The sequence below is a fragment of the Mixophyes fleayi genome, chromosome 2 (assembly GCF_038048845.1).
Source record: "Mixophyes fleayi isolate aMixFle1 chromosome 2, aMixFle1.hap1, whole genome shotgun sequence".
In the NCBI taxonomy this organism is placed as follows: domain Eukaryota; kingdom Metazoa; phylum Chordata; class Amphibia; order Anura; family Limnodynastidae; genus Mixophyes; species Mixophyes fleayi.
The window spans coordinates 201,349,624-201,377,134 of NC_134403.1; the positions used below are offsets into that span (position 1 = coordinate 201,349,624).

Genomic DNA, 27,511 nt, shown 5'->3' on the forward strand with positions numbered 1-27,511 from the left:
TCTGGATGAACCAAATTGTTTTGCAGTGTAGACAATGGCACCTCCATTCTTCACAAGATCTGTGTGTCTCATACACACTGATTACCTGCTCCCATTCCAGTTAAAGGACCTTTTTAGGGCTGCACCCACTTTGTGAAATTCCTTTGCTTACAGCAAGACTCTCCTCTAGTCTTATACCATTCTAGAGTTCCCTAAAAATCCACCTCTTCAGGTAAGCTTATAAAATTCCTCAACCACCCTTTATAAGCATACCACCCTTTATACAGTTCCTACAAGACAACAACCTTCTGTCAAAAACACTGCTGTGCGATTAGACCATATAGCCCCCTCAGTACTTTTTACCTGTGCAATCTGACTGGGCCAATATGCAATATAAAAGCAACCACCACATGCATCAAACTCCTATTGTCCTATAGATTGTAAGCAGGGCCTTGTTACCTCTGTCTGCATTACTCACTATTATGCTGGTGCTATATAAATAAATGTTGATGACAATTCATGGGCTACTACATCCATCTCAAAGTGTTGTCCGAGACTCTATATTCTGAATAACCCTGACTAACTTCACTAGCTGCAGTCGCAGGTAGTCACCCACAGGCCTCTACAGAAGTTTTGTTCCTCACCTCTTAAATATCAAAGTTCCGCATATCATAACAAAACATTAGACTTTGCCTGCATTTAAAATGCTTATCCCAGGCTACTTCCCTTTCTGATCCATTCATCACTTCTGAGGTCTGATATTTATTATTTTATAAGTAACTGTACTAAATTCCAATTTTACAGGTGACAGAATAGGCACATGTCAGAGCAGGTGGTTTTGTGATTATGGTGTGTTGTGTGTCATTACATTATTATGTTGTGGTGGATGTTACACAATCCCTTACTTTATTTAAATTGAACACCATTTACTCTTTGTGCCAGCTTATGTTACTCTCCCTTAACATTTTGGGCAAAGTAGTTTCAAAATCCTGCTTTGCAAGCAATCTGGCAAAATGGATGCTGCTGCAGTACATTTCTATTCCAAATACGTTTGACCCCTTAAGTTGGACCCTCAAATGAACTCATAATGGTAGTGTGAAAGGTAACACTAGACATTAGATTGGGAATGTAAAACTGCAGTGATTGACAAATAAATAGATCAGTAAACCTGCACATCCAAATTGTGGATCCATCAGTATAGTATGTATTCAAATATCTAAATGCAAGTAAAAAAAAAAAAGAAGGACGGAAAGAAAGAATAATAATAAGTGCATTTGCCATTTCCCAATCCAGCATCCCAATTTACTGCTTTTGTTGCTCATGAAGCTATGCACCTATACATATTGAAAATATTATTCTACATATGGTGAGAAGTGGAGACCTCGGAATAAAGAAAAAAAAAAAAGAAAAAAAAGAAAAAAGTAATAAAACTATCATTTAGGCCAGAATGGGAGATGGTTTTAAGATTTTAAGTACAGAACATTTCTCTCTGTATTCCATGTTCTGTGACAGGGTTTCCAAAGCCCAGTTCTTCAGGGTCCCCCAACAGTGCATGTTTTCCATATCTCCTAGCTGGCTGACACATTGTAACAGATCAAAGCTTTGTACTAATTTTACTTGTCAGCTGCAAAATCTGCACTGTTGGAGATCTGGGTTTGGGAAAGCCTTTCCTATACCTTTAAATAAACACACTGACATTGCCATAAAGTTTCCAGAGGTGTTTAATTTGAGGTTGTTTGAACCTGTGAATGCTCTTTCTACAGTTAATAACATTTGCGGATATTACAATGATTGCATCTAAAAAATATGTTTACTTACTGTACTACTATTTATTAAGCTTGCAGTTAATGTATAATTATAAAAGCCAAGAATAAATTTATGCATAAATCATATTGTGGTTTCAAAAGTCTGTACTGAGGTTAATTTTACAGTTGGTAACCTGCCATTACTGGCCACCAGACTCTCACCACACCAGCTGTAGGAGTATAGTCGCTGCCACCACCAGGCTCCTACACCCAAATCTACAACCAATTACTTCTGGGTGTCGTGTCTAGCAGCTGCAGCAGTACCTTTTGCTGGTGACTGTGGCTGGTTCTTCCTGATTGCTTTCAAGAAAGCGATGACTGAGCGATGGCCAAAATCAGACAGTTGGGGACATTGATTATTACACCTGTAGGTCACAGGAATTCAGCAGATAATGGGCAGGAATAGAAAGGATATTTAGGAAGAGGAGTGTTTACTGATCAATAGAAGTAGCTCTTTCAAAAAAAACAAGTTGTTGTTAGATATCACTGATAGGTAGAGATTGTACATACACATTTTACATTGTACTTTGTGACAGGGGAATGTGTTCTTCTCCAATGTCCATGCACCCAGGGTGGGAAATTTCTAAGCCAGTCTGAAGTAATTTGTGCAGAAGTCTCCCATCCCAGCTTGCACTCCAAGCTGAAATATCCAGAGGGAGAGCGTGTCCAAATCATGGGGCACCAGTCCCCTTGCTGCCACCATAAAGGCCCTTTAGCCTCTGTGGTGAAACAAGGTATTAATATCCCTCTAACCAGCCTGTCCCTCGTTTCTCACAAAATGTGGATTATAGCATATAAAAGTTTTATAGCCCTTGCTTTTGTTCCCCAGCTCAACAGAGTACAACTGCAGTGTCTAATTACATGTGGATAAGGGGACATTGTAGCTCATTGTAAATATGTATATTGTTGATGTGGCAGGGGTTTTGGGTAGGGATCAGATTGCAAGATACTGGTGAGGGGAAAGGCTAATTAGTACCCATTGTTCTCACAAGACTACTCCAGACGTTTGGTCTACAATCTAGCAGGGAAGTTTCTGTGGAAGTACAGCTCATCTCTACTCCCCTCCCCTCTCCAACCCCCTAGTACAGGACTGACCAATGTTTAGTAATGAGAGGTCCAGGGGTTTGTCCAGGGAGGGGAAAGCACTTTGGAAATTTGACTCTAGATATAAGGAGCCACTCCAGGAGGGAAAGGCGATGTTCATTCTGGGAATTGATGGCTGGAAGCTGCAGGGTGGCTGATGGCTCTACCAGTGAAATACATCGGCAGATCCATGGGTTGTCAAGTCTGGACAGTGAGGTGACTAGCTCCTTAAGCTACTGGGGTAAGGGACAGATGATGTGGTGAACCTGCCTGGCATTTCTTTACTGTGTGTACATAATATTCTAGCGATTGTTTTTGTTAGAAAAGTACAACAGTACATTTATTGTAACTGCATTTGCCTGGGTGACTAATAAGAACCTTAAAAAGGTACTGGATAGGCTTCCCTGGCCTAGGAAGGCACCCGTGGGTGGCCATCCAAAGTGTAGTGGGTAGATTTGGGCCAGAAAACCCGGTATCTTCACAGGCTCTATTGTGGATTCATTTAATTACAGGAAGCAACATCAGAAGCCCTCTGGTGACGCTGCTCTACAGCTGCCAGCTAGACCGAAGTACAGTCACTGGACCACCTGGGATGGGGAAACCCACTGGAAAACAAGGGGTAGCAGCATATTGCTGCCAGATGTGCCTTGATCCCCACTGAGCCACCAGTGTAAGCAAGAACATTAAAATATTTAAATGTATGTAAATAAACATTTATACAGTAAGCGTAGAAAGTTTTTATCATGAGTTAACAATTAAGGCATCAGACATTTACCCTTCTGCAACAGGTTAATACATTTCCACAACAATCCACCCTTTATAAAAGGTCATGGAACAGAATAAAACTAAAGGGGAGAACATGGCAAAAAGAACAAAGACACCGGTTCGATGTATAGCCCAAACACTATCATCCCCTCTGGTTTTAATGATTGCGAAGATCTTAATGTCTTTTTTGAATAACTTTTTTTTTCATATTACATGTATTTATATTACATTTTTATGTATATTGTTAACTTTATTTTCTTTTGATATAGGACTTGTATGTTGAAAGTTTTTCATTTAAGGACATGAGTATGCAAAGTTTATTCTATATATACATAAGCAACTGTGTTCCAGAGCCTGCTACAAAGGAAGTATCATTAAACCGCTTAACTGAACATGATTTCAACCTACTTAACCTGGTCAGATTGTGGTGGGAAACAGCTTGATCTACTTCTCACAGCACCACCGTAATATTACCAGTGACTGCTTTATTGGTGTGGAGGTGAATCCTCCACCTGCGACCCTGAGTAAGTCACAGTAACCAGCAGAGATACTGCAGCAGCTACGCACAGCACCTAGATATACACTGTTCCAGATGCCTGTGAAGGAGCCTGATAGTGGCAACTATTCTCCTACAACTAGTGCGCATTTGCCAAAACGGAGTTGTTGACTGACTGGAATTGTCAGTAATAGTGGGTAAGAGGAATGCTAAGCTAATTCTGCTCACTACCATTCCCACACACTGGGTGGTAGAGTAAGCCCATCTTGTCATAAGTAGTCAAATGTATGCACTTTGGTCCCAATTTGTGCAAGTGAACCTAAATCTTCACCAAAGAGGATTCTGGATGGCACCTTCAGAAATGACCGCAGCACCCTACTACAGATTGGAACTTTACGGCTGCATATATTAAGGTGGGTCTCATTCATGATACACCTCGCTGAGGGTTTTGTTATTTATATAGTAGCGATGAACTTACCTTTCAGCCGTATTTGCTTGTACTTTAACGTTTATTCTTCTAAATAAGATACTGTATAGTATTCCAATAATAAAAATATTCTCTAAAATGTTTCATCTCTGTGAGGATGGACGTAGCCATAAAAAAAAAAATCATAACCCTGTTTGTATACAGAGTGGAACGAACCCCCCATTTCCGTCAGCTAAAAGGCTTTTCATTCTTTGATAAATAGACCCTTGAGGTCTGGAAGAATTATATGCTGCAGATCAGTTCTAAGAATCCCTGGCAGCTGTGCTGGGGTTGGGGCTGTGATCCTGAGCCTGCCTTCAGTGCATAAGAGTGGAGGAGTGCACAGAACGTCAGGACTTCTTGCCCTGACACACTTAATTTGTCACAAGTACCTTGCAGCTGGGTAGAGGAATATCTTTCTCTTGTAACCCATAGTAATCTGCATGCCAAAAAAAAAAAAAAAAATAACCAGCTAAGCATGGCAGAACATGCTGTAGCTGAGGTTTTAACATTTCATGGTCCACCGAGTCAAACTCAGCAGAAAGGTTACCACCAGTCTTTAACATCTGTCTTTTGTTCGTTTTTCCCTTAATGGCTTCAGTTAATATATTTATGCTTACATGGCCCGATTCATCTTCGCCGTGTGCTGTATCTTGCATGAAATTGTTCTGCACATGCTCAGAAATGAACCGTACGCCAGTGAACGCAATTGTATCTAATTCATGTCCAAATGCAAATAAAACTTCTGACTGGCTATGTTTTGAAGGGCAGAACAGGGATGGGAAGGGGAGGACAAACGTAGGCAATGTACAGTAAGGTTGTGCCGAGGTCAAGCACATGCACTTTTGTCCAATTCAAGCTCTGTATAAGTGGATCCAATATGCTAACAGTCTAAGGAAATTCGCTCAACGAATGAAACGCGTTGGGTCACACCCACTCCGTGGCATCATACCGGAAGGAAGTGTTGTGCGTTCACTGTGGCGCGCACGCTATCTATCTCTCGATCCCCTCACACACGGTTTTGTGGCCTACCGCTCAAAGCACCTTGAGCGCTCTTGCTTGCAAACGGATGCCTAGGACTTCATGACTACAAGGAAACATCATTCAGGACATTGTTGGACTGATCTATTCCGCTGCTGACACCCATGTTACCAAGGTTGGTCATAGACGGTTAGCATATTGGATCCACTTATACACCTTTTCCTCACATGATTGAAGTCTCCCAGGCAACCTCATTTCAACAATATTTGGACTCTTTATCTGGAGTGTTATTCAGTCATTTAGCTATCTTTTTGCTTAGTGACACAAGTGTCATCTTTTTAACTGTGTTTTTTATCCTTATCTTTCTGTAGCGGTTATTGTTGTAATATATATTTTGTTGTTTTTAGCATATAAATATAAATATTTGCCCACTTTATACCATATTTTGTTATTAACAATATTCGTACAGCACCTATTTCTATACATACCTGTATTCATCTCAATACTGTTTTCTAACAATTATCCATTTCCAATAGAAGCAATAGAGCGCTTACTAGATCAGTTTTATCATTTGCATCAGGGAAGGGACATCCCTTTTTAGTAAGGCTGCTCTTGCCCTACAGAGGAGTAAAGAGCAACCTTTCTGATTTGTATTGACAATATGTGTATATGTTTGTGACACCCTTGCTCTGAAAATGTTCAAATGACATGTGTCTGTTTTGTAAGGTGTGCCTATGCCTGCAGGAACATACAGGCCTTATTTTTGCTCGAAGACAGATATTTTTGTGTGGGTGGGGTAGACCAAGCCCAGTGCAATATGTACCCACCCAACTAGTCAATCCTGATGTTTTACATAGCTATCTGATTTGGGTTGTACGTTGTTAAAATATTAAGAAGTCTACATATTGTTCCATCTGTGCTCAAGTAGATTGTAGACCTTAAAAAACGCCAAAAAACTATAAAATGACTGATCTAGAGAATAGTTATGTGTATCATTTTAAAATACAAGGGCTCATATTGAGCCATTGAACTCTTTTTATAGTATCCATAAACACCTGACAAGAACCATAAAGCCCAAAATTGCATTGCATTAGCATTGCTTAGCATAACAAAGTCCAATTAATGTTGAAAATTAGCAGAAGGAGTTACTGTGACAGAATAATGGAGGTACATATCAGGGAGTGGACAAAATAATGTAGAATACAGAGACTAGTCTGTCAGATCTAGAAGCCAGAAAAATATTTAAGGAGCTGGGGAATGTGTGCATCCATTAACAGTAGAAAAGACTATTAAAAGTTAGGCGCCGGCAGTTAATGTGGTGGGCGCATTGACTATTTGACTCCTGGAATTCGTCTAGTCCTAGGTTACATGTAACAAAAACAAAAAATAAGCATAAACATGAACTGAATAATTAATTTTTAATTATAACTTTTATAAATTGTAAAATCTTTTGTTTTTGAACTACATGTTATGATCACACTCCAGGTCAGTGGCACTGGGTGCCTGTCACACTTTTACTATGATTTCTTCTACCTCCTATTCCTTGAAAAACCCCACCATTTTTATGCCCCAGAAACTTTTCATCTGTTCAGCACACAATCTTCCAGGTCAAAGACCATGTCTAGTTTGTATACAAATAATGCATCAGTTGATTTGAAAACCTCTAATAACAATATTTTGCTTAGAGCAAAGTGTATGCATATGTCATACAAAGTTTTTTACACAGCTACATGCCATGCAAATGCTTCATTCGTTATCTTAATAAGCAGGGTAATGGTTGTGGCTTCCTTGTACTTGAGAACGGATTATTTCCCTATAGTTTTTGTGGCACTGCCACACTGGTTTGTGCAGAACGTGGTCACAAGACACCCGTCATGTTTTTTTGCTCTTTACTGTGGAAGATTCTGTGCTCTACAGGTTCTTACCCACAGAAACATGCTGATGTGAACCATTTCAGGGACAGAATGCTAATAAGTCCTCTTTGCTACAAACTGCTTCATTTAACTTAATTGCATATTATTTTATTTAATAGCACAAAATTTGACCATAAACAGATTAGCCAATACCTTTGTAAGTGTGAAACACAGGCAGATTGTATACTCATGTGCGGTGTTCTCACTAGTCGGTGTTTTCCCATCTGCATTTGTCTACTTTGCATGTGTAATGTATGATCCGTTTTCCCCAATGTCTGACGCCTTATAAGTCAACGAAAGGCAGTGACAGGACAAGATGTTTAGGTACCCAAGGCAAAGATGGCAGAATGCAGAAGTGTACAGTACCTATTCTCCTAATTCTGTACAAAACAGAGCCAAATCCTCTAATCAACACTCACCTGTGTTAACGAGGACAAGGCTGGAGATCACTCCGTTGTGCCGATTGTGTTAGAATAACAGGCTGGAAGGTTTAAAAAGGTTTAAAAAGAGGGTGGTGCTTGAAATCATTGTTCTTCCTCTGTTAACCATGGTTACCTGCAAGGTAACACGTGCAGTCATCATTGCTTTGCAGAAAAAGGGCTTCACAGGCAAGGATATTGCTGCTAGTAAGATTGCACCTAAATCAACCATTTATCGGATCATCAAGAACTTCAAGAAGAGAGGTTCAATAGTTTTGAAGGCAGCTTCAGGGCGCCTAAGAACATCCAGCAAGCACCAGGACAATATCCTAAAGTTGATTTAGTTGCTGGATCGGGGCACCACAAGTGCAGAGCTTGCTCAGGAATGGCAGCAGACAGGTGTGAGTGCATCTGCACGCACAGTGAGGCGAAGACTTTTGGAGTATGGCCTTGTGTCAAGAAGGCCAGCAAAGTCATCCCTTCTCTCCAGGAAGAACATCAGGGACAGACTGATATTCTGCAAAAGGTACAGACAGGGATTGGACTGCTGATGACTGGTGTAAAGTCATTTTCTCTGATTAGTCCCCTTTCAGATTGTTTGGGGCATCTGGAAAAACGCTTGTCCAGAGAAGACAAAGTGAGCGCTACCATCAGTCCTGTGTCATGCCAACAGTAAAGCATCCTGAGACCATTCATGTGTGTGGTTGCTTCTCAGCCAAGGGAGTGGGCTCACTCACAATTTTGCCTAAGAACACAGGCATGAATAAAGAATGGTACCAAAACATCCTCCAAGACCTACTTCTTCCAACCATCCAAGAACAGATTTTTGACGAACAATGCCTTTTCCAACATGATGAAGCACCTTACCATAAGGCAAAAGTGATAAGTGGCTCGGGGAAAAAAAAGTCTAAAAGCACTGAATCAGCAAACTTTGTGAAAACCCAATACTTGTGTAACTCTCAAAACTTTTGGCCATGACTGTACATTTGGCTCAAAATCATTCATTGACAGAAACTCTCCTATTAGATAGTTCAAAGTGGGAGCAGGTATGCTAGCTTGAAGGCATCTCTACTCACTTAAGGGATAGGATATATACAAAAACCTACCACATTGGGAGTCCCCCTAACCTTTAAAAGGGTCACATATTACCTTTAAATCGATTCTAGCAACGATTGAAAGACCAGACGAGTATGAAAATTCATGTGCACACACCTACACATTTTACCTTCAGTACTATGATCTTCATCTCTTATAACAGTCTGCTGAAAAGACATGGTTTCATAGTTGATCGTGATTTTTAGGAAGTTTAAAAAACCATAAAATCAACAGATGTGTTTTGGTACAAAAAAATATGATCGTGGGAACGTACACACTCTTGCAATATCTGACCAACTGAATCTCGTGCTCTGCAAGATAATTGCATAGATGTGTACCCAGCTTTAGAGGCACATATATAATAACGTGTCAGCAGGCATATTACACAAGTGTTACAAGCAATAACAAACAAATCTGACAAATTAGGAAGGAGCTGGGAGCTGCAGGTGAAGGCCTGAAGGGCCACATGCGGCCCTAGTGCATCCTGTTACCCAATACTGACCTGTGAGAACAGAGAAAGATTTTAATGTCCTACTTCCTAAAACATTCTATATCATCTTAATTGTGATATTTTTAATGGGTGCTTGCCATGACTATTCTATCAATTATATAATCATAGTTGCCTACTTTCCCGGAATGTTCAGGAGACTCCCGCATTTCTGGGAGTCCGGAGAGCAGGCAAACCTCCTGGTTCCTGGCCCGTATGGTTAGTTGACTGGTGGGGCTTAATGATGTGGTGCACGCGTCATCGCGGCCCCGCCCCCACTATGATTGGCCAAACTAACTGACACATTAGGGGGCGTGGCCAAGTTACATGTCCCGCTTGGCCACGCCCCCCAAAAAATCATCAGCGAGATCTACCCTCCCAGAAGGAAGATCTCAAAAGCTGGTTAGTATGCATATAATTCACCTGCTGATAACCAGTTGCTGAAAATCATTTCAGTGTGCTAAACTATATCTGTACTTACCTTCCTAGTCATTCACTTACTGCACTCCAATAAGCCACAATCCATAAAAACAAAAAGGAGACAGAAATTTGTGTCTTTATGAATGGAAAAGTAATGCTAAGAATTATTTGTGAGCTTGCGCGCCCCCCCCCCCCCCTCCCTTATCTCCTCAGCAGCACTTTAAGCAGGTGAGGCTTAGTGTGTCATGTAATTGTGGATTCAGTTCAAGTCATGTAGTCATCAGAGCACAGAATTGATTGCTCAACAACGGTTTGCAGTGGGAATATAAATTCTTAAGCCTAGCAATTTTGAAGGAAGTTTATATCTACATTTGTCTGCGGCTAGCTAGACCGGGAAACAGACACCCATTGTAGAAATCAGTGTTATTTAACCTTAAATGAGCACTAAACCTATGGCTGTGGCTGAATTCATTTCTTGCTTGCATAATAGTACATCAAATTTTAAATATCATAAAAGGAAAGCAAATCGTGATTATATGCAAGTTACACATTTCCTTTACCTACTATAAAGATTCAGTAGAATGTAAGGAAGTAAAGAACCCTACTTCTCCGAACTTTATACATTTACTATCTATCTGTCATGGTAAAATTACCGCCCTGAAACATTCATGAAACAATTCCGTCTGGTGGCTAAATGTCAAAAAAGTGGAAGAACATTTTATTTTTTTGCTTTGTTAACTTTTAGGAAAAGCACAAAAATATGCAATTGTTGAAGATCATGTGTTACAAATTAATTGAAAAACAAAAAATAAATAAAATAAATAAATATCGATAAACACTTTTATTGTGCTTAAATATAAACAAACAAAATTAAAAATAATTGGTACATTTAGGGAAAGTGAAAGTAAAAATGGGAAGATTTTATGGTCACCTAGCAAGTTTCAGGATAGTTAAAGTGTATGTGTTCATTTTTTTCAACCTTGCTATGTAACTTTGTTTGTTTTCTTTCTGTTTTTTTTTATAATATATATATATATATATATATATATATATATATATATATATATATATATTTACTTTTATTTTATTTTTTTACAAACTTACATGGTAAGGTTGAAAAAAATGTAATGAAAAATTCAACCTTCCATAAATACCATTTGTGTTAAAACAACAAAATGCACAGCAATGACAAATTAGGGGGAAAGCTACAGGTGCCATTTCTAGAGAGAAGAGCATCCAACCCATTTTAAGTTCAGTTTATTTATTATAGAATTTTCCATCCCAACCTCCAGGTCGCAAGGAATTCCAGTCTAACCACCCTGACAGTAAAGACCCCTTTCCTATGTTCAGGATAAAATTTAACTTCCATTCATAACGGATAACCACCTTTCCCCTCTGTATAGTCCTTGGTACAAAAGGCTTGCTTAACAAATCTGCATAAATGTGTCAAAAGTCAATAAAAATATTAATTAGGCACTTTTTCAGCCCTAAGTTAATAAACGTTGCTGTCTTTTGAGCCCTCTAGAGCTCTCCTAGGTCCTTTTTACAGTGAGGTGGCCAAAACTCCGCTCAATATAATAAAATGAGGTTTAGTTAGTGAATTTATCCCTCTATTTATGCATACCAGCATTTTATTTGCTTTCCTTACACTGCGTGCTATATCTCTGCTCTGTCAACTAGTATTCCCAAGACTTTTTCTATCTCCATTTTCCCCAGTTGTACTTTATTTAATGTGTAAGCAGCATAGTTATTACCATTACTTGGGTTCCTTACTCTACATTTTTCACATTGAAGTTTATCTAACATTTTGTGGCCCAGTTTGTCTACATTTTTTTTGTAGCAAATTACTATTGTGATCTGTGCTTATAATTCAACATCACTTAGTGTCATCAGTAAATATACCTTAGTATCCAAGCTATCTACAAGGTCATTAATAAAAAATAAAAAAAGGACTGTGCCCAATACCGATACCTGTGGTACAGCACTAAACTTTAGTCCAGTCTGAATACGTTCAATTTATGAGTATGGTTTTGTCTTCTAGCCTTCAATTAGTTGTTTATATATGTACATACCTTTCCCCTAGACCTAGTACTCTAATACAGTTTCATAAGAAACATTAAGAGTTATAGGTTTTCACAAAATCCAGGTAAATAGTATAATTTGAGGTTACCATAGCTTAATAAAACTAGACTAGATGGGCCAAGCGGTTCTTATCTGCCGTCAAATTCTGTGTTACTCCTTTGCACTACCAAGCTCCAGTTTGATATTTACCTCCTAATAAAACTCATTTGTTAGGTATGACCAGTCCTTCATGAACCAGTGCTGACACATTATTTTATACAATGTTTTAATGAATAGCATCCCTCATTATGCCTTCAAATAGTGTACCAATGAAGCAAGGCTCACAGGTCTATAATTCCCTACTTCTGATTTTGTTCCTTTTACATATCATCTGCATTCTGGAAATCGTTTGGCACTTGGCAATTTATGAGGGTTGTATTTTTTTTTTTATCATTTGTGTTCCCTTCTAGCACAATTGTATTTCTGGACATATTGGTGCCATATGCTATGTATATTCAGCAGTAAACCATTTAAAAATATCTTTACAAGCTTCAAGGATCAAACTAGAAATTTGTAGACGTCCTCTTACAGGCACAAAGTTTCCCTTCTGAAATCAATTTTTGTAGCTCTCAAAAAAACATTTTGCGAACATCAAAGTCAAATGTTACTTTATATTCTGAGAATAGAGATTACAATGTTTGGTATACAGGAAAGCACTGGACACAATGAAGAGGAGCTCTCTAAAAATTTAATTTTTTATATACAATTTACAGTAAACTGCAAATCCCAAACAATCGCAAGGTTTGGTCATTGGGACAGTTTACACTAATAGTATTTTCTTATACAGGAAGACTCCCCACTGGGGACTCCAAAACAATGCACTGGTTAAGGTAACACCACCACCCTACCTGGGCTAAGACCAGATGTACCTGAATACATTTTCTGCAATTACAATTAATTATACAAGCCACATTTAAAAATGTATGGATTTCTAATGCAGCAGGCAAATCCCATGCTAATTAAGCTTTAGGGCTAGATTTACTAAGCTGCGGGTTTGAAAAAGTGGGGATGTTGCCTATAGCAACCAATCAGATTCTAGCTGTCATTTTGTAGAAAGTACTAAATAAATGACAGCTAGAATCTGATTGGTTGCTATAGGCAACATCCCCACTTTTTCAAACACGCAGGTTAGTAAATCTAGCCCTTAGTCTGAGTCTCAAATCAGTGACCAACACATCTTTTTAGCCTGAATACACAGCAGGGAGTAGTCACCTTTTTATCCTGTGTATTAGAGAGATAAGAAACCTAACAGCAAGTAATTTAGGAACTCACAGATTGAGGTAAATTTGTGTATCAGAAACCATATATGAGCTATATTTTGTATTTCAATGAAGTAGTATACCATATGACCTTCTGGAAGATCACTAGTATCTTTAACTAGTGTGTAAATGCCCTTGTAAAGATCCTTCAGCAATAAACATCACTGCTTGAAGATTCTGCCTGATGCCTATTGCCAGCTGTATCCTGTGACCAACAGATAAAAGCTTACAATCTAATCCGTTCCCTGGCTGTCCTGAGTTAAACCAGGCATCTCCGTTTCAACACTGTGTCCACTAACCAGCAGTCCTGATCCATAGTAAGCGGTCAGGATGTACCAGTCAGCAAACAGCAAAGAGGCACTGCAGAGCTATACCAGCTACCCAGAAGTAAGCTGTTCTAGATGCCATGAAGGAGCCTAGTGGTGGCAGCGAGATTCACCTCCAACTATTGCGCAGTTGGCGAGTATTTGGTAGCAAGGTGACACCAGTAAGAGTCGCTGGTAATAGTCGGTTACTGACTGTGAAAGAAACAGATATTCTGTGTAAGAAGAACATACATTCATCCTTCCTCCCCTAATAGACTGGATGGCGAAGTAAGCCCATCCCGTCACAGTCACACACACACCACACCACCCTCCAGGGAAAGTGAAACTAAGGAACCAGGATCCACATAAAATCATTTATATCTAAAGCATTGTGCCATGCTGGACCACACTATTCATCTGTTCATACATATAACTATTTATTGCCATTTCACTAGATCAACAAAATATGCTTGTAATTTGTTGAGACCCAAGGGGAAAAAAAACTAATATAGAAGAGTTATTGTTATGGAAAACAATAAATATTATAATGGCTATTGACAACTAATGAATGTTTAGTATATTTAAACTTCAAAAGTGATCTCAGCTTCATTGATCCTAGAAGCATTTACTATTAAGAGACATGGTCTTACTCAGAGTGATTAATTAATCTTTCGGAAGCCATAATGCACTATGAATCCTATTTAGAGTTAGAATGATGTCTAGCTTAGAAGGTATAATTACATTTGCACCTCTTGCATTGCAATATGGTATGTACATGGTGTGCACCCTTCAGCTAGATTTGCTCCTGACACTAAATTAGGTCTTTTATCACTTTCCTTTAATATTCTATGAGGACCTTAAGATTTCATACATCACAAAAGCACTAGTATGAGCTAAAATAATAATAATAATAAAATATTTATAATAATAACAACAAAATTTAAGAACAAGCTATTGGTCTTGCATGTTTTAAGTTGTCCGTTCTAGCGGCATATTTCATTTTCTATAACTGAACATTTAGTAGACACTCCAGGAATGCTGAAAGCATTTCATGCTCAGGCTTTAAGAGCATTGTGGTACCTGCTAAATTGGAGGATAGCAGATAAATAATTTTTCACCCAAAATGAAAATGTCAATTTAATTTGTGCTAGCATATGCGTTATTGGTGGACTCGATAACTAAACCGCACTTCATACCAAGCAAATTACAGCTATGATTTGTGCATGAGCCTTGACCTTAAAGGGTTGCTACATATTGGCATAATTAATTGGCTTGTCAATGACCTCTTGCAACATTTACTTTCTAGCTATTTTCTCCGTTTTCATGCCAAGATGCTATATGGCAAGACTGAGCGAGGAAGTGGAATTAGAAAACAAATAACAGCTCAGATCAAATATTTAGCTTTTTAGTATAATTACTGTGTCTCCAGGCATTTATTGGTAGAAACATTTGCTAAATCATGATAGAAGGACAAACATTTAATCAATTGTAGTCATACCTGTCAAGCTTCATACATTCCAGTTATAAGTAGATTGGTGCATCTCTACCTGTAAAAAAAAGACATAGGTCTGTTAAACAAAGGACATTAATGGACCTTGGGTCAAATTCAAACATTGTCATGCAACGACGCCCAAACAGATGATAAAGCTTGCAGTTATTCAGTGTCTTCCTGGGAGGAGATAAGCAGGGTGACAGGATACAACAAAGCTTCATTCATTGAAAAGTGAAGTATCTGGAGTTGGCACACACTCACATGCAAATTTCTACTTTATTCCAGACCTAAATTGTACCACGTTTACTACTGAGGGTAATGACTAGCGGTCCTTGGGTAGCAGACCCTGAACCTCTGCTTATATCAGCAGCAGTGCGTTGCTTGACCTCTGCATACAGTAAAGACCATGCACAGTAAAAAAAACAAAAAAAACCCCCAAATAATAAAAAAAACAAAAAAAAAAAAAACCAAAAAAAAAAAACACTCCCTATCCACTTTATCCTCCTTCTCATCCCTGGACAGAGACACCAGGAATGGGGAGCAGCACTATATACTACCTGGAGGAGTGTTTATTCCCTGTCTCGGTCTACAGCTAGAAAGGACTAACCCAGTGGTTCCCAAACTTTTGCAGTTCGCGGCACCCTTAGAGTCTCCAAAATAATTATTGAGCAGTCCTGTTTTAGAAGTAGTTGGGTCAAAAAATTGTAATAAGTATTTAGGTCAGGACAGAAATACTTATTTAGTTGTATGCAAAAATGCCCCCTCTGCATCCAGACACTCTGCCCTCAGGCACTCTGTCCCCTCTGCATCCAGACACACTGCCTCCTCTGCATCCAGAGACACTGCCTCCTCTGCATCCAGAGACACTGCCTCCTCTGCATCCAGACACACTGCCCTCTCTCACACTGCCCCCTCTCACGCTGTCCCTCCTCCTCTGCCCTCTCTCACGCTGTTACACTCCTCTGCCCCCTGTTACACTCCTCTGCCCCGTTGTGCCCGAGCTGTCACCCTCCTCTGCCCCGTTGTGCCCCAGCTGCCACCCTCCTCTGCCCCGTTGTGCCCCAGCTGCCACCCTCCTCTGCCCGTTACACTCCTCTGCCCCGTTGTGCTCCAGCTGTCACCCTCTCTGCCCCAGCTGTCACCCTCTCTTTCCCTCCTCTGCCGCGCGCCAGCCATAGAAAAAAAAAGAAAGAGCCCAGAAACTTACCAATCTGCCGGGCGCCGGGACCCAGCAGCCTCCTCTCTCCCGCAGCAGCTTGTTACTGACGTCGATATTCAGCGACAGCTGCGGGAGAGAGGAGGCTTCTGGGTCCCGGCGCCCGGCGGATTGGTAAGTTTCTGGGCTCTTTCTTTTTTCAATGCTTGGCCCGCGGCACCCCAGTGACAGCGCCGCGGCACCCCTGGGAGCCGCGGCGCACAGTTTGGGAAGCGCCGGACTAACCCATTGTCAAGGCTGCCATGGAGGTGTGAAGAGAAAACGTTAGTTTTAATTTTTTATTAAATCTACATGTCTTAACTATTCTTACCTGCTTCTTGTTTTCTAGAAAATAACTGTCAACATAGTCCCCTTTACAAGATAGACAGTGCTCTGCTCTAATATTTCACATGAAATTTCTTAAAGGACCTGGACATTAAACAACTGATGACACCAACATTTTCTGAAACAGTTACTGAATGATCAATAAAAAGTTAATTTGCTAAAATAGCACATACAAATGTAGTACACTATGAAATTCTATTGACCACTCAGATATTTTTACATAACTTGCTGCAAGTAGAGGCCCAATGAACACAAATTTGAAGAGCATATGATTGAGATCTTTATTGTGTAAGCAGAAACCGTTAGATTGCACTGATAATTCATCATATGGTCGACCGCGCTGCTGCTCTGTACAAGCAACAGAATTTGTTGATGAGATACAAAACCATTTCTCCGCCACCCACCAAGTCTTTACATTGAGAATTATACCACTAATCTCTCCTGAACAAGTTTTATTCCTAATCAAATCTTACAGAAAATAAAAGAACACAAAATCCTGTATACAATTAAAGATGTTACAAAAAAACAAAACAAAAACAAACAAAAACAACCTGCCTGAAATCTGTATCTTTTTTCCTCCATCTACATTTTTGTAACTTCTACAAACTCTATTCAATATAAAACTTTCTAATGAGACCTGAACTGCTTAACGCCATAGTTTAGTTTGCTTAATTAAATGATTTCTAAAAAGATAGATATTAGTCTGTATGCTAAACACAAACTTTTAATTTTTTATACATGCAAACTAAAAGTGTCAGACAGCACTGACATGGTATAATATGGCATAGTCAATGCTCGCATGGCATTTCCATGCAAAACCGAACAAATCATCATCAAGCATTAGCATACCAGTGGCAAATTTTAGATTATGAATGTACACATTTACATTTTAAAATTAGATCTGTTATTAACTACATTGCCACTTTTATGTGCACGTATGATGGACTTTTCAATAAATCAAGTTTGAAATTATCAGACGGACAGCATATTCTCAAACATTATTTGGGGAGATTCCGCGAAGACCAGACCTTCCTTCTTAACAAACTCTTACTTCTACTTCACTGCCCCTTTGTCTACATACATTGAGATTTTGTTCAATCTTCAGGCCAAGAAACCAGATCTTACTGCCAAGAGAGGCTTCTGCACTTTAAATTTAATTTGTATTCAGTAGGACCATCTCACATACGGTACAATAATCATGATAATCATTGTTTGTTTATGTGGCGCACAAATCCCGTACTGCCCGACATAACCATACAGATAGGATATAAGCAAAAGAGGTACATGGGTACAGATGAGCAGAATTCATGCAAGGGTGAAATTAGCAGAAAAAATTGCATGGCGTACACCAAAAATGCAGTATAAAACAGTCATACAAGAAAACAACAAGCCAAACAACAGGTGTGGGGTTATAGTGTAGCAGAATAATAAATGCATGAATGCAATTAACAGAACAAATCAAATGGCATATAGAAAGTTTCAGCAAAAAGACAGGACAAGGGGAAAATGAGAGACTGACCGTGGACAGACCTGAGACATAATATATAGAGACATTATGACAATATACTGATGCAAGTTGCATATGTACATTGCTTGCTATACAAGTCAGTTATTAGAATAAGGGATAATTCAGTGATTCATTACAGACTTCTATTACTGCTGCACACCACCTTAAGGCTTTTCATACTATAAAACCTTCTGCAATCTGGAAAGACTTTACTTTTTTTCTTGTGCAAAAAAAATAAAATAAAAATAAATAAGTACAAAAATGCTGGGACGAGTCACATAGCAACATATGTGGTATGATCTCTGAGCACGTCACACACACTGGTCCATTTTATTAGAAGCCAATTAACCTACCACTTTTAAATGTTAATAGCTTATTAAAACTAGTTTAGGACAAAAAGGTGCTGTAACTCATAGCAAGTAGATGATACCTGGATGCATAGTAATACATTGAAAATAAAGGAATTTTAATCTGAATTCTAAAATCTGTGGTTTCTATCTCTGCCAATGTCCCAGCTCATTACCAGAAAGTTTTTTCAAGTTCCTGACACTGGTTTTTCAGAGCTATGTTGTCTGAGGTCCTTTTTCTGTCACTTTTACCCTTGGCGGCAGAACACATGCAGTGTATCTTTAATAATTCAGTATGACCTTCTGACATGAAACACTGAAAAAAAAAAAATTACAGCTCTGGTAACTTGCTCTGGATGCTCACATCCTTATTGTTCATTTGGGCCGCACAATATTCTAGCCATTGCACATAACAGGTATTTGTCATAAAACACTACGGTAACATGCTGTGCAGTGCATATATGTGTCCATTGAGGGGATTATTCTGGTAATACACAAACGTTTTTGTTTTTTTTAAATGTTTCAAATTAAAATTTACCAACTAAATGTACCCAAAATAAGTTGATACAAACTTCGAGAAATGTTGAGCTTTCCTTGCCTGGAAGCGATTAAAACCCACTATTATGTTACAATCCAAAGTTAGGCAGATAGCACAGCATTGAAGGAAACTGCACATACAGACCTATCATGCTGCTCTTCTAGAGTGCCAAGAGACTGCATCATTGTGGGGTCTGTTGGTGCCATCTAAAGATGTTCACACACACACACACACACACACACACACACACACACACACACCACACAATAGTAGTTACCATGGCAGATTATAAAGATGTATACATTTTGAATTTAGGATTATTAAAGAAGCACTGCACTTGTTTTGTTGCTACGCGCATGCCAATAGTCCAAAATCAGAGCATGTTCAGCCAGCATGATTGTGCAATGTAAACAAATCCTGAAAGGTAAAGAGGATAGAAGATGAAGGGCAACTTATATGTAAATGTTAAAATTGTATGGTCCCAATAATGATTGCATTGCAATTATTGTATGAGAGTACCATTGCACCAATTTTCCCCATGACAAAACTTCAAAAATGTTAATTATTTTCTTCGCTCTCCATCTCAAGCCGTTCTGGTTTCTGCAGAGCAATAGGATAACATCTAAAGAGTTGCCAACATAGCAAAAGGTTTAAAGAACAAAGCATTGCAGGTTATACGGATTCTTGCTGACACAACCAGCAATTGCCCTGAAGTAATCTGCAATATGTAAAAAAACATTTACATTGCATAGGATACATAAAAGCCAATCCTACAAAGCTCTTTCCACTGTCCCAGAGTGATGCAAAGCAGAAAAAGCAGGCTAAATATAATCTGTTTCACTAAGGGAACAGACAGACAAAATGCTGGTCATTAATTATTATTATTAATTATTATTATTATTATTATAAGCACATCAATGATCTAAGGCACTGATAGGCAAATTCATCATCCCACAGATTGGAAGGAGGGAGAGTACAGAGCACTCCCTTCTCCTTTAGGTATGCCACATGACCTCATTCTGATAATTTCAGGTGCAGCCAGGGGCTTCAGGTGAAGATCACCTTTTGCCAACAGCTGATCTATGTTATACTGATTAGATTAAAAATATAGCCTTTAAAAAGACATAGTCAAGTTCAAGCTGTCTTTATTTATTCACCATTGTGTTTTACTCGAGAGGAACCCAAGCTCACCAAATATTCAGAAGGTTATGGAGTAATGCTCTGTACCAGAATGAAAATGAATTATTTGGAGTAAATTAAAAAATGTTTTTTTTTGTTTAAAAGGAAATGAAACACTGCATCCCAACCATGAAGCATGGGGCTAGGACTGATTTGCAGTCCAGGATTCAGATGGCTTGCAATCATTGAGGAAACCAGAAACTGGATTGTGGCAGCAAATTCTACAGGAAAATGTCAGGATATCCGTTAAACATAAGCTTAAACTGTAGCTCATGTAGCACAGCAACAATCCTAAACAGAAAAATCTACAAAAGTATTGTTGAACAGAAAAAATGTTATGTTAAACCATTATAGCAAAAAACACACACAGACATACTCCCAGGGGCATCACTATACATCATCTACTGAAATGCTGTCGGTATGGATAAAATTTTGCTCAGAAAACAAATTTGACAATGAGGACCAAGTGTTAGGCAATCAAAGGAGACACATACATACACACTAAAAAATATATATATATAATATATATATATATATATATATATATATATATATACATATATACACATATATACACATATATACAGGTATTCCTCACTTAACGACCTAGTTCCGTTCCAACGACTAGGTCGTTAAGCGAATTGGTCGCTAAGTGAGTACAGTACTGTATACATATGCATGGCAATAAAAAATCAGCATTTGAATATGCAGTTTTATATTCCTCCCTTTAGTAAAAAGATATTATATTTATTTAATGTCCTTGCAGTATTACTTCAGAACCAAGTGCTTTCAAGTACTGTAGAGCTAACTTACCGCACGATGGAGACTGCAAGGGTATCAGGTGCGTCTTGTCTTGTCTTCTTCAGCTCAGAAAGAAACTATGCGGGTACTATGGGCGTGGTTACGTCCCGTCGCAAGGGCACAGGTCATTAATTTCCCCTATTGCTAAGCGGCGGAGCCGGACGTAACAACGGGTCGTAAGTCCGAATGGTCGCTAAATAGGTCGGTCGTTAAGTGAGGAATACCTGTATATACACACACATATATACACACACACACACAGGGTGATTCAAATGTCGCAGTACACCCTTTTATTTCAAAAACTCTACAGGAAATTGGGAAACCTGAATACTCCAGTAAGGTATGGGTGACATGGTCTATCTTTTACGGTATGTACCAAACATGGGCGCCATCTTGAAATCGGCCCAATTCCTGTAGAGTTTTTGAAATAAAAGGGTGCACTGCGACTTTTGAATCAGTGTGTGTGAATATATATATATATATATATATATATATATATATATATATATATATATATATATATATATATATATATATATATATATACACACACACACATACACATACATATATACATACACACACATATATATATACACACACACAGTATATGGGCAAAAGTATTTGGCCACACCTGTTAATTATTGAATTGAGGCGTTTCATTAAGACCCATTGCCAAAGGTGTATAAAATCAAGCACCTAGCCATGCAGTCTCTATTTGCAAACATTTGTGATACAAAATGCTGCTTCTATAGCTGTAGAGCTCCGAACTTTCACTGGCATTAATGTAAGCGCAAAAACTGTGCGGTGGGAGCTTAAAGTAGTGGCCGAGCAGCTACAATGAAGCCTCACATCACCAAGACCAATGCCACGCGTCAGATGGAAAGGTGTAAGCACACAGACACTGGACAGTGGAAAGGTGTTCTTTGGATTGACTAAACGATTCTCTGTTTGGCAATCAGATATGAGAGTCTGGGTCTTGCAGATCCCAGGAGAACATAACCTGCCTAACTGCATTATGCCACCTGTGAAGTTATGGCGGAGGAGGGATAATGGTATGGGGCTGTTTTTCAGTATTTGGCCTGATCTCCAGTGAAGGGCAATCTTAATGCTTCAGCATACCAAGTCATTTTGGACAATGTTATGCTTCCAACATTGTGGCAACTGTTTGGAGAAGACCCTTTTTTATTCCAACATTACAGTGCCCCAGTGCACAAAGCAAGGACTACAAAGACATGACTTTTATGAGTTCTTTGTGGAAGAACTTGACTGGCCTCAACCCCAATGAACACCTTTGGGATGAACTGGAACGGAGATTGCGAGCCAGGCCTTCTCGTCCAACATCACTGCCTGATCTCATAAATAATCTACAGAATGAATGGGCACAAATTCCCACAGAAACACTCCCAACATCTTGTAGAAAGCCTCCCAAGAAGAGTGGAAGCTGTTATCTCTGCAAAAGGGGGACCAACTCTATATTAAAGTATATGTATTTGAATACAATGTCATTACAGTCCCTGATTGTGTAATGGTCAAGAGTAAGAATACTTTTGTCCATATAGTGTGCGCATAATAATAAATAAAATATATATATATATTTATTAATAATAATAATAATAAAACTCTGGAACTTATGTGCCAACTATCAGAGAATTCGGGCTATCCAAAAATCACCATCCACCAACAGAGGGATTGTTGAGAGTTCTGTCCCTAGGACTACTAGTGGAGACTGGCTAATTACACCAAGATCCCCCTTTTTTTTTTTTTTTTTTTTTCAAAAGGGTTAAATGTTGGGAAGTCAATTTTTTTGCATTAACTTTACTCCCCACACATCCTGCCCCTCCTTTTTATCCTGTATTGCTTAACAGGAAGGCCATCTTCTCCGTATGATAATGCAAGGAATTAAAAAAAGAAAGACAGGAATTTTTATTTTATGTTCAGCAAGTGAAACAAAAGTAAAGTGTTTGCAGATAGACATTCCTCTGAAAAGGAATCATCTCGTTTGCACAATCTGTAACACTCAGAAAAACCCAGGCCTAAAAAGCAAATATACAGACTTACTTATTTTAAATGCAGCTTTAAAATGATGGTCTAAAAACATTTTTATCCAACATCCTCTACACCAGATTTGCTCAAACCCAAACTTCAAGAGCTACAAACAGGTCATGTTTTCAGGATTTCTGTCTGTAGAAACAGGTGGAATGATTATGGTCCCAGAAAGAGGGATTAACTCACCTGTGCATGATTACAAAATCCTGAACACATGATTTCAGGACCTCTGGAATACACCCTCAACTAGCAGAACCATGTGCATTACATACCAAGGCTGACACAGTTCTGAAGAACTCATGCCAGTCAGTGCTGCAAGGTTCCTTGTGTTGTACTGACAAACAGGAAAAACAGTGGTCCAAAGAGCACTATATCACTTTCTAATATGGATGGGAATGTAATCAGTGTCTGTGTTAGTAACCACATTCAAGTGTGTGTGAGTGTGTATGTTTTCTGATCCCTGGTCAGATTAGTGCTATACTATTATGTGCCAACAGCAGAGCAGGGGTTTCCACCCTGTTTAAACATAGAGGAGTTTTGTTACATCAAATAAAAGCATCAAGAGCTAAATCAGGGCTTGCAACTAATTATGTCTTAATAATAGTAGACATCTCATTAACGTCTATCTCATTCCTTTACCTCCCAGATTGCATAACTGTGACACAATCAGCCGTTTCATTGAATAAGAGGGTGGAGAGGTGGAAGTAATTCATGTGTAAAGTGTGAGTCAGAGAGAGATATCACATCCCCATTTCTAGTCACTGCATGCTATAGGGAAATGGTGTAGTGCAGGGATGGGCAATCTTGAGCAGTCTAGCCGTTCATGAACTACAACTCCCATTACGACTATCTCCCGGCATCTTCAGAGGCTGGATACAGTAACTGAGTGTTACGATATCTTCCCATTGCCTGTCTATTGAGTAATAGCATTCCTACTTGGTAACAGCTGGGTAAACACTATACAAAATTTTGCGACAACGATTGAAAAAAAAAAAAAAAGAAAGAAAAAGGCCTGATCAGCATGCAGTTGTGTACACACTAAACGCCATATACTTTCAGAACTGTGCTTTTCATCTGTCACAACCATCGGCGGGTGACAATATTGTGAGTCTGCACACTCCATAGATCTGTGGGTACAGTCGGTCAAAAGTGCATACACACTGTAGAATTGGAACGATCTTGTTCAATCATTGAATGATATTTTTAGTCCAGTTTAAAAGTCAAACGATATGATGAGATTTGGAACGATAATTGTTCACCATTGCAGGGCCAAATGGTTGTTTATCATTTGACTGGCCCGATAACGGGCCAAAACACTGTAGTGTGTATCCAGCCTTACTATGAACAATCTTTCTATTTTTGTGTAAACAGCACTGTACTCACTTACTTAATAAAGCTGCACTCCCATTCAGGGTGACTAAAAATAATTAAAAAAAAATAATAATCCAGCTCCCCTATCCTCAGCTCCCAGAGCTCCGTTGTTTGTCCCTGCCTGACACTGCAAGAGGGGGCCTTGCCACACAGACTAATGATAAGCATAATTTAATTTCAACACACATAGCTTATTCCCCATGCTTTACAAACAATACACAGAAGGCTTAATTAAGAACCTGGAGCAGCGATGTGCAACCTGATACGCTTAAGAGGCCGTAAGGGGAGGACCTCTAGCCTTCAAATGGGCCGCACACAACCCTTAATATAAGTAGTAAGTTAAAATACAAAAACGGAAGAAAGAAAGTTATCTAATATCAAATATTACAAGTTATAACAAACATACTTAACTAAAGCAGTAAGGTCTCGGGAGTATCGCATGCTGCACATCACTGATTTAGAGCAAAAGAGCACCCACAATAACCTCAGAAGCCATTCTAATGTGAACCAGACAAAATTAAAAGTTAATACATAAACTACTATTTGACAAAATTAAAAGTTAATACATAAACTACTATTTGATGCAGCATAATTGTGTCATCTTCCCTCTTAATACATAAGCATTATAAATGCCAATATGTACATTAAATACCTTGCAGAATTTTTACACTGTATTGTAAAAATTACTGTACTAAAAAACTGCACGCTTTTTCTAAACTCCTGACATACTTCTCAAATCCTTTTTTGTCCATTTGTTAACAAACCAATGTAAGATCTTCCCAGAGTTGGCGGTGCAGGAAGTTTTAAAGTCTGGTCCATACGATTTGTCTGCATATTTTTCCAGCTACTAAGCTTTGTTCTAGGAGTGATTAATTTCCTTTTAAGCACTACATGCATTTTATTAACACTTGCAGAGCTGGGACGATGAGTAAGGAGGAAATAGAACAGCAGTAGCACAGGGCTATTTTGCTTGGAACATGCAAGAACGTACATAATTCATATTAGAGGGTGAGAAAGTAAAAATGGGCAGGCAGCAATTGGCCCAGTGGTTAATATTGCTGCCACAAAGAACTGGTCTTGGCGGAGTTTGTATGGTAACAGTGGCGCACGCAGGGGGGGTTTCTGAGTCTCCAGAAACCCCCCCCCCTGCGCTAAGTGGCCGCTATAGCCGCACTGTCCTATACAGCAGCCGCGGCGCTGTCAAAGAAGCGTCCACGGCGGTGCTGTAGTGTAGTGTTTTTTTTTGGGGGGGGGGGGGTTCGCCCCTGGGTATTCATGTGTTTGTTTGGCCTTCCTTTGGGTGTGTGGGTATGTAGAAGAGAATTTAGATTATAAACTCCAGTGGGGCAGGTACAGATTAAATATTCTCTGTTAAGGGTTGCATAATATCATCATTTATTTATATAGTGCCAGCAAATTCCGTAGAGCTTTACAATTGGGAACAAACATTAATAAAACAATACTGGGTAATACATACAGACAGAGAGGTAAGAGAACCCTGCTCGCAAGCTTACAATCTATAGGACAATGGGAGTTTAAAACACAAGGGCATGTGCAACATCATATTGCACACTGGACCAGCTAGAATGCAAAGGTAAAAGGATTGAGTGGGCTATGTGATCAGTCACACAGCAATGTTGGTCAGAGGGTTGTTGTCTTGTGTTAGCTGTGTAGAGGGTGGTAATAGAGTGACCTAGGGAGATTAAGATGGTGGTTGAGGAATATCATAAGCTTGCCTGAAGAGGTGGGTTTTCAGAGAACACTTGAAGGTTTGAAGACTAGAGGAAAGTCTTACTGTGCGAGGGAGGGAATTCCACAAAGTGGGTGCTGCCCGAAAAAAGTCCTGTAATTGGGAATGAGAGGAAGTGATGAGAGTGGAAGAGAGATTCAGATCTTGTGCAGAATGGAGGTGTCGAGTTGGGAGATATTTTGAGACGAGTGAGGAGATGTATGTCGGTGCAATTTTGTTGACAGCCTTGTATGTTAGTAGAAGAATTTTATATTGGATTCGTTGAAATACGGCCAACCAATGTAGAGACTGACAGAGTGGCTCAGCAGAGGAAGAACGGTTTGCAAGGAAAATCAATCTAGCCGCTGCGTGCAAAATAGATTGTAGGGGTTCAAGTCTGACTTTGGGAAGACCAGTAAGGAGGGAATTGCAATAGTCGATGCGGGAGATTATGAGTGCATGAATTAAGGTTTTTGCAGTCCAGTCTAGTGTGAGATATGTGTGGTTTCTGGAAATGTGCTTTAGATGTATGTAACATAATTTCGATATAGATTCGATGTGGTGATTAAATGATAGTTGTGAGTCAAGGATTACACCTAGGCAGCGAGCTTGCGGAGTGGGATTTATGGTCATGTTATCAACAGAAATAGAAATGTCTGGCAGGAAGCTTTTGTTTTTGGGTGGGAATATTATTATTAGTTTTTGAAAAATTGAGTTTGAGCTGGCGAGAAGACATCCAAGATGAAATGGCAGAAAGAGTCAGTAACGCAAGACAACACAGATGGTGAACGATCAGGAGAGGATAGATAGATTTGTGTATAATCCGCATAGAGATGATACTGAAATCCAAAAGGAGTTTATTAGTTTTTCAAGAGAAGTGGTGTAGATAGAGAATAGCAGAGGACCTAGGACTGAGCCTTGTGGAACTCCAACTGATAAAGGAAGCAGAGCAGAGGTGGATCCAGAGAAATTAATACTGAAAGAGCGATTAGATATGTAGGATGAGAACCAGGATAGGAAAGTGCCTTTAAGACCTAGAGATTGTAGCGTTTGTATGAGGAGAGAGTGGTCAACAGTGTCAAATGCGGCAGAGAGATCCAGGAGAATTAGAAGAGAGTAATGGCTTTTACTTTTATGTAGGCACTATAAAAATAAAGGATAATAAAATAAGTTAACGAGTTAGTACTTCATTTATAGTGTCGCAGTTTTGTTTCGCTGAAAATCTGTAACATTACTTATTTTCTTACAGTTCATATACTTGACACACTCAGATTAAAGAAATCAAAAGGGACAACAGTGCTTTAATTATTTAAACAGTATTTGGCACCCGAAAGTAAGCAACTGGCTTTTTTTTTTTTTGAGTG

At 39.1% G+C, this 27,511-nt stretch overlaps 1 protein-coding gene across 2 annotated transcripts in view; it reads right to left on the reverse strand.

Moving 5' to 3' along the window:
• The window catches only part of LUZP1 (leucine zipper protein 1), a 72,250-nt gene that overhangs the window by 11,384 nt on the left and 33,355 nt on the right, over positions 1-27,511 (reverse strand). For both annotated transcript variants that reach the window (XM_075195339.1, XM_075195340.1), the window contains exon 2: positions 15,093-15,141. The gene's annotated coding sequence lies outside the window, so the exon portion shown is untranslated. The remainder of the gene's footprint in view (positions 1-15,092; positions 15,142-27,511) is intronic.